The sequence below is a fragment of the Cervus elaphus genome, chromosome 29, assembly GCF_910594005.1.
Source record: "Cervus elaphus chromosome 29, mCerEla1.1, whole genome shotgun sequence".
In the NCBI taxonomy this organism is placed as follows: domain Eukaryota; kingdom Metazoa; phylum Chordata; class Mammalia; order Artiodactyla; family Cervidae; genus Cervus; species Cervus elaphus.
In genome coordinates, this window is record NC_057843.1 from 38416943 (window position 1) to 38427518 (window position 10576).

The 10576-nt window shown below is 42.4% G+C and overlaps 1 protein-coding gene across 1 annotated transcript in view; it reads right to left on the minus strand.

The window, feature by feature from the left end:
- Positions 1 to 8344, minus strand: part of RCL1 (RNA terminal phosphate cyclase like 1) — an 89376-nt gene extending 81032 nt beyond the window's left edge. The window contains exon 1 of the mRNA XM_043890893.1: positions 8132 to 8344. The gene's annotated coding sequence lies outside the window, so the exon portion shown is untranslated. The remainder of the gene's footprint in view (positions 1 to 8131) is intronic.
- Positions 8345 to 10576: the final 2232 nt, after the last annotated feature.

The following is a 10576-nucleotide window of genomic DNA, read 5'->3' on the forward strand; positions in this document are numbered from 1 at the left end:
GGGTCTTAGTTGCAGCATGCAGGATCTTTAGCTGTGGCATGTGAATTCTTAGTTGTGGTATGTGGGATCTAATTCCCTGACCAGGGATTGAACCTGGGCCCCCTGCATTGGGAGCACAGAGTTTTAGCCACTGGACCACCAGGCAAGTCCCAAGAAGTGACTCTTTACTTGGTTGCTGAACCTTTTTGCCTTATTCAAGTGTATCCTAATAACATCCTTGCTTTCTTGGATGAGATGGTGTTCCAGAATCAACCTGTATCTTTTCTGTCTCTCATCTAAAATCAATCATTTTCCTAAGAAGTTCTGACTTCTTTTAGTGGGAACTGTAGGCCACTAAGTAGATCTGGGTAATCTACTGTATTGTCCTTGTTTCTAGTCTTTTTCAGGAGACAAAGCAGAGAAATACTTTTTCTTTTTAAGATAAAAATATACTGTGAATTTGTAGTGGTACTTCCATTCAGGATTCAAGGTATTTAACTCCATTATTCTTACATTTGTATCTTTGCTTCCATTGCCCCCCTCGCAAAAAACCTGATTCCCAAGGACCCCAACATAATTCTCATTTGGTTTATCCCACAAAACACAAAACTAGTGTCAGAACAAGAATTATAACATCAACAATACACTTATAAAAAAGAACTTACAGCATTTGTTTTTCTCCCCAGAGTATACACCAGAAGGGATGTATAGGGAATTTCCTATGTTTTAAAAGTCTTAAAATAGTTCCACTCTCTGTAGTTATGCCATCTACTTATTATAGACTTAGGCTTATTTGTTTCATTTGCTTCCAATTTTAGGGACTTAAAAAGTTTTTAACTTTGTTTCACAATTAGGTAAAATTTACAAAACACAAGTATATGTAGAAAAATGTAGCTATTGTTTCCATCCTTTTTATCCTGTCCCTTCCCTCTCCCATATAAATGACAGATATTTTTAAGTTTAGTTTATCCTTATTTTATAAAATATAGTTTTATTCTCTCTTCTTTCAGCTTTTTTAGATAAGCAGTACCATATTATACAGAATTTTCTTCATGTCAGTTTTCAACTGATAAATATGTGTTAGAAATCACTCCACAGAAGAATACACAGTTCTTTCTCATTTCTCTTTATAGCTTCCTTTGTGTGGATGGGCCATTTTATTTAACAATCCACAACAATTTCCAGTGTTTTGCTATGACAACACTGTAGGAATTATGGGGCCCACTGGGTAAAAGAATGCAAACAACTTCAGTATTCTTGCCTTGAAAACCCCATGAACAGTATGAAAAGGCAAAAAGATATGACACTGAAAGATGAACTCCACAGGTCAGTAGGTGCCCAATATGCTACTGGAGAAGAGTGGAGAAATAACTCCAGAAAGAATGAAGAGACAGAGTCAAGGCAAAAACAACACACAGCTGTGGATGTGATTGGTGATGGAAGTCAAGTCCGACACAGTCAAGAACAAATTTGCATAGGTACCTGGAATGTTAGGTCCATGAATCAAGGCAAATTGGAAATGGTCAAACGAGACAGCAAGAGTGAACATCGACATTTTAGGATTCAGTGAACTAAAATGGACAGGAATGGGTGAATTTAATTCAGATGACCATTATATCTACTACTGTGGGCAAGAATCACTTAGAAGAAATGTAGTAGAACTCATAGTCAACAAAAGAGTCTGAAATGCACTACTTGAGTGCAATATCAAAAATGACAGAATGATCTCTGTTCATTTCCAAGGCAAAGCATTCAATATCACAGTAACCGAAGTCTATGCCCCAACCACTAATGCCAAAGAAGCTGAAGTTTAACGGCTTTATAAGGACCTACAAGACCTTCTAGAACTAACACCAAAAAAAGATGTCCTTTTTATCATAGAGGACTAGAATGCAAAGGTAGGAAGTCAAGAGATACTTGAAGTAACAGGCTAGTTTGGCCTTGCAGTACAAAATGAAGCAGGGCAAAGGCTAACAGAGTTAGCCAAGAGAACGCACTAGTCATAGCAAACACCCACTTCCAAAAACCCAAGAGATGACTCTACACATGGACATTTTCATATAATTAATACCAAAATCAGAATGATTATATTCTTTGCAGCCAAAGATGGAGAAGCTGTATACAGTCAGCAAAAACAAGATCAAGAGCTGACTGTGGCTCAGATCATGAATTCTTTATTGCCAAATTCAGACTTAAATTGAAGAAAATAGGGACAATCACTAGACCATTCAGGTATGACCTAAATCAAATCCCTCACAATTATACAGTGGAAGTGAGACATAGATTCAAGGGATTAGATCTGATAGACAGAGTTTCTGAAGAACTATGGACAGAAGTTCATGACATTGTACAGAAGGCAGTGATCAAGACCATCCCCAAGAAAAAGAAATGCAAAAAGGCAAAATAGTTGTCTAAGGAGGCCTTACAAATAGCTGAGAAAAGAGAAGCAAAAGGCAAATGAGAAAAGGAAAGATATACTCATCTGAATGCAGAGTTCCAAAGAATAGCAAGGAAAGATAAGAAAGGCTTTCTCAACAGCATGTATATTATCTATAGGGAAACAGATCACCAGCCCAGGTGGGATGCATGAGACAAGTGCTCTGGCCTGGTGCACTGGGAAGACCCAGAGGAATCGGGTGGAGAGGGAGGTGGGAGGGGGGATCGGGATGGGGAATACATGTAACTCCATGGCTGATTCATGTCAATGTATGACAAAACCCACTGCAATGTTGTGAAGTAATTAGCCTCCAACTAATAAAAAATTAAAAAAAAAAAAAAAAACCAGAAAGCAAAAAAAAAAAAGGCTTTCTCAGTGATCAATGCAAAGGAATAGAGGAAAACAGTAGAATGGAAAAGACTAGAAATCTCTTCAAGACAATTAGAGATACCAAAGGGACACTTCATGCAAATAAGGGCACAATAAAGGACAGAAACAGTATGGACCTAACAGAAGCAGTAAATATTAAAAACTGGTGGCAAGATACATAGAAGAACTACACACAAAAAAATCTTAATGACTCAGATAATCATGATGGTGTGATCACTCACCTAAAGCCAGACATTGGAGTGCAAAGTCAAGTGGGTCTTAGAAAGCGTTACTACAAACAAAGCTAGTAGAAGTGATGGAATTCCAGCTGAGCCATTTCACATCCTAAAAGATGATGCTGTGAAAGTGTTGTTCTCAACACGCCAACAAATTTGGAAAACTCAGCAGTGGCCACTGAACTGGAAAAGGTCAGTTTTCATCCCTATCCCAAAGAAGGGCAATGCCAAAGAATGTTCAAACTACCACATAATTGCACTCATTTCATATACTAGCAAGGTCATGCTCAAAATCTTTCAAGTTAGGCTTCAACAGTATGTGAACCAAGAACTTCCAGATGTACACGCTGGATTTAGAAAAAGCAGAGGAACCAGAGATCAAATTGCCAACATCCATTGATCACAGAAAAAGCAAGAGAGTTCCAGAAAGACATAATATTTCTGCTTTATTGACTATGTCAAAGCGTTTGACTGTGTGTCACAACAAACTGGAAAATTCTGAAAGAGATGGGAATACCAAACCACCTGACCTCCTTCTTGAGAAATCTGTATGCAGGTCAAGAAGCAACAGTTAGAACTGAACATGGAACAACAGACTGGTTCCAAATTGGGAAAGGAGTATGTCAAGGCTGTATATTGTTACCCTGTTTATTTAAGTTATATGCAGAGTACATCATGCGAAATGCCAGGCTGGATGAAGCACAAGCTGGAATCAAGATTGCCAGGAGAAATATCAATAACCTCAGAAATGCAGATGAAACCACCCTTACGGCAGAAAGTGAAGAACTAAGGAGTCTGTTGATGAAAGTGAAAGAGGAGAGTGAAAAAATTGGCTTAAAACTCAACATTCAAAAAACGAAGATCATGCCATCACTTCATGGCAAATAGATGGGAAAACAGTGGAAACAGTGACAGACTTTCTTTTCTTGGGCTCCAAAATCACTGCAGATGGTGACTGTAGCCATAAAATTAAAAGACGTTTGCTCCTTGGAAGAAAAGCTATGACAAACCTGGGCAGTAATTAAAAAGCAGAGACATTACTTTGCCGACAAAGGTCCATCTAGTCAGAGCCATGGTTTTTCCAGTAGTCATGTATGGATGTGAGAGTTGGTCTATAAGGAAAGCTGAGTACCGAAGAATTGATGCTTTTGAACTGTGGTGTTGGAGAAGACTCTTGAGAGTGTCTTGGATTGCAAGGAGATCCAGCCAGTCCATCCTAAAGGAAATCAGTCCCAAATATTCATTGGAAGGACTGATGCTGAAGCTGAAACTCCAGTGCTTTGACCACCTGATGTGAAGAACTGACTCATTTGAAAAGACCCTGATGCTGGGAAAGACTGAAGGCAGGAGGAGAAGGGGATGACAGAGGACAAGATGGTTGGATGGCATCACTGACTCGATGCACATGAGTTTGAGCAAGCTCCAGGAGTTGGTGATGGTTAGGGAAGCCTGGCGTGCTGCAGTCCCTGGGGTCACAAAGAGCTGGACACGACTGAGTGACTGAACTGACTGAATTTGGTCTATTTCTCAATGTCATTATTTCCAGACCATTCTCTCTCCCAGTCCCTCACCTCTGAACCGTTGTTCATTCTAATAAGCCGGATAACTCTGAATTTGACATGCACTAGTCTCTTCTCCCTTCCCTGCCCACTCCTCCCCACCACCACCTTCCCAAGTTAAAACCATAAAAAACACTTTTGCTGGGACAATCCTCTAAGAGATAAAAACCACACAGAGAATAGCTCATAGTTAAGCCTGGGACTATAATTTATTATTATTATTATTTTTTTACAAAAAGGACAAACCCCTGAATTTTGCCTTCAGGGAGAAGTACTGGAACAATGGACTTATTGTATAATTCTAGCCCAGTGATTTTGGGGACCAAGGCTGTCTAAAACCAGAGAAGGGAAACCAGAGAGGAGAAACCAGCTGCGGGGAATTCCAAGAAACATCAACATGTGTGTACTTCTTGGAGGGAAATTTCCAGTGATTTCTGGGAACATTTAGTAACTTCTGTGCTTACATATGTTTGGTGTATAAAGGCAAGTGCTCACCCCAAAGATAGTCAGCAAGAGACATTATGAGCCGTTATTTTTCAGTTAAAAAAAGTTTCCCCCTTTCCCTCTTATTTATAAAACATTATATATTGTCATAAGTAGAAATTAAATCATATATGACTGATACTCATACAATAAAATCTTTCTATATTCAATGGACAAATGGCATACCCATTAATGGTCATGTTTTATGTAACAAAATCATGGCACAAAATTATTTGTGTCCTTAAACACAGGATTCAGAATGTTAAAGTTTTAACTCTCTCCTTTCTGCTAGAATTAAAGAACTTATTGTAATTCCTTAACTTTAATAAACTCAATGACTACTTCATGACTGACTAAATTGTCAAAGAAGTTTCCCAGTTAGGCTGTTATCAGTGGCCCATAAGAAATATTTATAATCATCTCAAACTCAACATGTCTAAAAGCTGAACTCATCTTCTGCTGAAATCTGAGGTTTTTTTCCAGTCATGTCATCCCTTTTCTTTTTAACAGAGGAAGTAATGATAGTTTTCTGGTTCACCAAAGTTACAACATCAATGCCTCTCTCTTTTCTTCTCCACATATTTACAAAGACAGAAATTCTCCTTTTATCTCATAAAGGGAAGAATATTTTTTTCCTTTATTCTTTTCTTCTTTTTTAAATTGCATCTTTATGAGAAGACGGGTATGAGCCAATCCTAACATAGCTATCACTTTACAATGTACGTAAATGAAACCATCATGCCGTGCACCTTAATTTATACAGTGACGTGTATCAGTCATTTCTCAATAAAGCTGGGGAAAAAAGAATTCTCCTTTAAACTGTCTCCAGAATTCCGTCTTGGATTTCACAACACCAACCACTTTAGGCCTCATCAACTGGAAAGATGTTAGTAAGGAGGATTCAAATTCATGTCCATCCAATTGCTTCTTCATTATTCCCCCTAACACGTCCTTATGTTTTATTAGTCCTTTTTCTGAAATGTGTCATAGGTCCTCATTGTTTACTAACTAAAACCTAAACTCTTAGACCTAATGTCATTCATTTAAAAACTATCTAGTCTGTGCCAGACACTGTGCTAGGCAGAAAGGATACAAGAATGCAAAGAAGTTAACAGGCGAGATTCCCCTCCCCACGGTACCAGAAGCTAGTGAAGGAGATGTACAATAAAGTGCAAGACAAAAATAAACATACAGCTTGTGACAAGTGCTTGAAGGAAATAAATAACCAGGGTGCCCAAGAATCACAGAGAGGGTCTACTGGTTGGTGGGTGCTATGCAGGCTGGGGGAGGGGGTTGCTGAAAGAGGAAGTGGGGAGACCAACAAAGAGGGTCCTCCCATTGTCTGGGCAGCAGATGACAGATGGTTTTGATTACTGTGGAGAGAGAAGGAAGTGGGCATATTAGAGATATATTTAAGAAGTAGAAATGATAGGACTTGTTAATGGATTTGATATGAAGGGGAAGAGCTGAACCAAATATCACGTCTAGCTCTCTGGTTTAAACAATCTGGTAGATGGTGGTACCAGTTGAGATGAGGAATATGAGAGAAGAATGGGTTTGAGGACTGAAATCAGGAATTCCATGTTGCACCTAATCAACCATCTAAGAAGATGGAGGAACCAGCCCTGCAATCACAGGAGTAACAGTCACCAGGGAACAGACTCCCATGACCCCATCCCTTAAACCCAGCTCTTACAGAGAGAACCCAATCCTCTGGGCAGCCAGTGGCTGATCCCTATCCCAGCTGGAGACCCAGCCCAGAGCAACTTTGACCTTGGCCCAGTTTTTGTCAGGTCAAGTTTATCTTCTACAGCCTCCAGGGCAGGAAGAGTCTGGTCAGAGTTCTTCCCCAGCAGCATCTGTTCCTAACCCTCCCCTGACTTAAGGGAGGGGGATTCCTCCCAAAGACTCCCGCATCCAGCAGGGCCACCCTCTCTGGATTGCCTGTGGAATAGAAGGGAAGCTCTTCTTGCCCATCCTCCCATGGGCAGGATCCCTTCCAGGAGCAAGCACTGCCCTCCACAATCCCCTGTGGGTCAGGAGGAAGTTTATCTCCCTGTCTCTGGTCTGGACGTTGTGCTCTCCCTGCTACCAGCAGAAAGAGACAGTGTCAGACCCGCATTGGTCCACGGCCACCCTGAGGCTGAGTCCTGGCCCCTTGCTCAGTTCACTCCTGTTGGCCAGGGCGTTGCCCACAGGGATAGGGCCTCTGGCTGGCTGGCCTCCTGCTCTCCTCCAGGCTGCCCTTCCCTGACCACATGAGCCAGATCTGCTTCCGTTGCTGTAACACAGGTTGTGTTGTGTGGCCCCTGGAACCTATCCCCAGCTGGTTACTCTCACCTCAGCCACCTGGGCAAGGCCCTCAACTTCCTGGAAAGATTACTGGTAGTGCTTCTGCTTTTACTCCTCAAGCTGCTCAGATTCTGTAAAACACGTTTGTTCTCTGAGGCCCAGTGCTCAGTTTGGTCAGAGACACTGGGTGCTACCTGCAGCTAGGGCAGACTTGGCCCTCCTGCTTCCAGGGGACAGCTCCCTTGGGCCCAGACGTGCCCCTGATCCTGGGTTGGGGGAGGGGACACTGGACAAAGACAGGAACATCTGCCACCGGCAATCTCCTGCTTGGTGCTCTCCAACCTCCCCCCCACTCTCCTCATCTACCCCTCATCATGAGGACAACCAAACCCATGTGGGGGTTCTGGGAAGATGCTCTTGCCTGCTGCTGTGACCAGGAGCCATCCAGGAAGTCCCAACTTCCTAGCCCCCCACCAAATGACTTTTAGTGACTTTTGAACTTGACAGTTCAAGGAGTAAAAAGAAAGCAAAAGGGAAACTGTATCGTCTCTCACTTCTTTCAAGCACTTCCATCTAGTTTATACTGAGTCATTCAGAACTTGAAAGTTATTTTCTACCAGGTCGAAATTTGTGTGACGCCTTTCAATTGTGCCTTCCCAGTAAGGCTGGGAGGCTGTGCAGAAAGCAAGGGTTTTGCTTCTCCTTTGTGTCTATCTTTGTGTCTACTGCTCCTCTCCCCATGCAAGGCTCTGGGAAGCCCCTCCCCCACCCCTTACCTCCAGAGGGCCTCTGGCAGAAAGCTCTGTGCTGGGAGGAAGACAGCTCAGCTTCTCGTTCTGGCCCTGCTGATAGTCTTCCCAGTGCCCTATGCCAGCCCTATCAGTTATTTGCACACGGATGCCCCTGGGGGTCGAGAGGGCAGGCTGGAAGCAGGAGGAAGAGTGGTCTATGGGGCCCTGGCTTCTAGACTGTGAGGCTCGCTTCCAGCACCTCAGGAGAATAAAGTATTCAGCCCAGGAGGAATACTCAGGCTTTCAGACTTCATACTACTAGGGAAAGGATTTTAAAAGGTTAGTCACGTAGTCATTTGACAGTCTGTAAAGGAAACGCGGATGACTAACAGAATTACAGGATGACTCCACCCTCTTGCAGAAATCGCTTATTCTTTTGAACGTTCTGGGTAATTTCACAACACTTAGTGCTGGCTGGGAGCAGCTTTCCATCAGCAGGATGGAAATAGGGGTAATTAGCATATCCTTCCCTTCTCTTTCATTACCTGCTCGGCTCTTTTCTGCGACCAGACTTTTTCCACTTGTTTTTCTTGTCTAAGTTTTCATGCCTTCAGAAATCAATTTAGTCATTCAAGTGGGACAATGGTAGACAAACTGGGTAGGGAAAAAAAAAAAATTCAATTACGCAGCAGTCTAGTCTTGAATTCCTGTAAAACAAAATTTCCCGTCTTCCTCCTCCCCATCGGGTTAAAACACAGATGTTGACACAGCGCCATCTGTTGGTATCTGGAATTGCAGTCGCTGAATACTCGCTTTATATTTGTGTTGCCTTGACTAGTGCTGCTCACTTAACTCATTCACTGGAACACGTTCATTGTGTGCCTCCTTTGTGTTAAGCACTATACTAGATGTTAGAAGTATGAGAAAGCATGGCCGCAGTTTTGTTCTGTCTAGGATGGTCAGAATCTCGGTACAAGTCGGAATCATCCCAGGAAATTTCTAAAATGCACACCCCTGGTCTCCATCCTGCAAAGATTTTGAGTTGATGGGACTGAGATAGGTCCCAGGAACTTGATTTTCAACAAAATTCCCAGGTGATTCTCAAGGAGGGGGGCCCACAAATCACATTTTGAGAAAAACTAATAACAGAAGTAGACAGTGGAATAATATTGAAATATAGCCCAGTAAATGCCACATCCTAAGGCAGAGTCTACTGAAGACACAGAGAAAAGATGGCTAATCAGAATAAGGAATAGATGGGAGAAGGCTTCCCCAAAGGCAAGACTCTAGATGAGGTGAAGAAGTGGAGCAGAGGATCCAGGCAGAAGGTGCACTATATGAAAAGGCAAGAGGTCATGAAATTTCATCTGACCTGCAGGTAATGTTCAGTTCAGTTCAGTTCAGTTGCTCAGTTGTGTCCGACTCTCTGCGACCCCATGGACTGCAGTACACCAGGCCTCCCTGTCCATAATCAACTCCCGGGGTTTACTCAAACTCATGTCCTTTGAGTCAGTGATGCGATCCAACCATCTCATCCTCTGTCGTCCCCTTCTCCTTCTGCCTTCAATCTTTCCCAGCATCAGGGTCTTTTCCAATGAGTCAGTTCTTTGCATCAGGTGGCCAAAGTGTTGGAGTTTCAGCTTCAGCATCAGTCCTTCCAATGAATATTCAGAACTGATTTCCTTTAGGATGGACTGGTTGCAGGCCAAGGGGATCTCAAAAGTCTTCTCCAACACCACAGTTCAAAAGCATCAATTCTTCGGTGCTCAGCTTTCTTTATAGTCCAACTCTCACATCCATACATGACTACTGGAAAAACCATAGCTTTGACTAAACGGACCTTTGTTGGCAAAGTAATGTCTCTGCTTTTAATATGCTGTCTAGGTTGGTCATAACTTTTCTTCCAAGGAGCAAGCATCTTTTAATTTTGGAAGCTAGTTTGAAGTGTGACAGAGTGTCAGAAAATAAAAAGTGTGGAATACTAGGCTAACTTTATCCTAAAAGCTCCAGGGAATGCAGAAACTTTTTAAATAGGAGATTGACTTGGCCACATTTGTATTTTAGAAAAATCTCTCTGGCAGCAAACTAAGTGTGCAGGATGAAAAGCAGAGCATCCTTTGGTAAAGAAGTGGTAGGGCTCTGAGCAGAGGCAATGGGCAGAGGATGAAGAGGAGGGAGCAGACTGGGAGGAATTCAGAAGGTATAGACAGTAGAAACTAATGGCTGACACACACGGGGCCAGGAGCAAGTGTGAGGGGTCCAAGGATGACCTTAAGGGTTCTGGTTTGGGTTATCAGGAGCCAGACAACCAGTTTTGGGTTGTCTTTCCCAAGACAAGGCACACAAAGTGAGGGCTGGTGAGGGGCAGAGAAGAGTAGGAGAGACACAAAAGGGAGAGAGGTAATGGGCAGCGTTCTCGTCTAGTATAAATGTCACTACCCTACTCTGACATTTACTATGTGATCTTAAGTCTTCCTTCATCCTACTGTG